The sequence below is a fragment of the Leptonychotes weddellii genome, chromosome 3, assembly GCF_054177405.1.
Source record: "Leptonychotes weddellii isolate Sample4059 chromosome 3, ASM5417740v2, whole genome shotgun sequence".
Taxonomy (NCBI): domain Eukaryota; kingdom Metazoa; phylum Chordata; class Mammalia; order Carnivora; family Phocidae; genus Leptonychotes; species Leptonychotes weddellii.
The window spans coordinates 13,987,060-13,988,343 of NC_138371.1; positions in this window are offsets into that span (position 1 = coordinate 13,987,060).

Consider the following 1,284-nt stretch of genomic DNA (forward strand, 5'->3'; position numbering starts at 1 on the left):
CCCCTCCAGGTTCCTCCCATCTCCAAGGTTCTAAATAAAAATTATTCTTCCACTCCTCACCCCCAAACCCAAGACTCGTTTAAAGATCCATCTCCAGAAAGAAACACCTAATTTAAAGCACAAAATAGCTGCTTTCCTGGGGGGGGGGAGGGGAGGGCGATGGAGAGAAAGTTTAAGATCTAGGAAGGAATGTAATGGAATTAATGATGTGTAGAAATTGGAAGGGCTGAGGCGTCCTGTTTGGCTTGTGGTGATTTATTTTTCTTTTCTTCTTTTTTCCTTTCCTTGCCTTGCCTTTCCTTTTCTGTCTTTTCCCTCTCCTCTCTTCTCTTCCACCTCCTCCTCCTCCCCTACAAAAGGCTGCTGGGGTCAGGAAAGGGTGCATCCCAGGGCGGGCATCCCCTCCTCTTGTCTGAGCACGGGGAGCCCACAGGGTCCGCTGGGAGGAAGGGTGCGTGTTGCTTCCTACTATTTTCCTCGTGTTCCTGGCCCGTGCCAGCTCGGCTCTGGGAGACTCAGCCTCTTCCACCTCCCCCCACCTGTTGCGCTTACTACGTGGAGTTGGCTGTGCAGTCTCCCGCTCCGGGCGAGTTTTTAATCCTTGCGGATGGCGGGTCCTGGGTTTACTCACAGCTCTGCTGACTTGGGCTCCCGTGCCCTCACTGTCACGTGCGTCCAGGCTTAACTAGAGACCGGGTCTGAACACTGTTCTCCCAGATCTCTTTTTCTTGCTCCTTACATTCCTCCCTCTGAAATCCACCTGGGAGGAAAATTTCCTTCGGGGGTTGAAGATATCCGGGCTGGGAAGCAGCGGCAGCTCAGGGCTCTGGCTTGGGCACTGGAGCCGCATGGATTCAGAGACTGGGCCTGATCCAAGCGAAAGGCCTTGTTAGCTTTCGCCGACCCCGTCTACTCCTTTCACCCCCAACCTCCATCTCCCCCACCCCATCCCCCACTCAGGGTTCTGCCAGCGGAACCCTGTTAGGGCTCTTTTTGTCCTAACGCGCCCCCAAACACCCTGAGGCAGGGGTTCCTGGAGTGGTCATTTGCCTTGCTTATTGCTCCAGACGTCAAAGAAACCCAACAGACCCTCGCGTCTCCCCCAGCACTCCCATCAACGTTCTCCAGCTCTACTCCCCCCGTCTCTTCCCCAAGGCCCAGGCTGCCCCAACACCGGACATTGCCTGGGCAAGACTCTTCAGTCATTACCCCACGAAAACATAGCACTCCCCCCCACAAAAGGCACACAACCTGCATTCTCACAAGCAGAGCAGTTGTCGAATC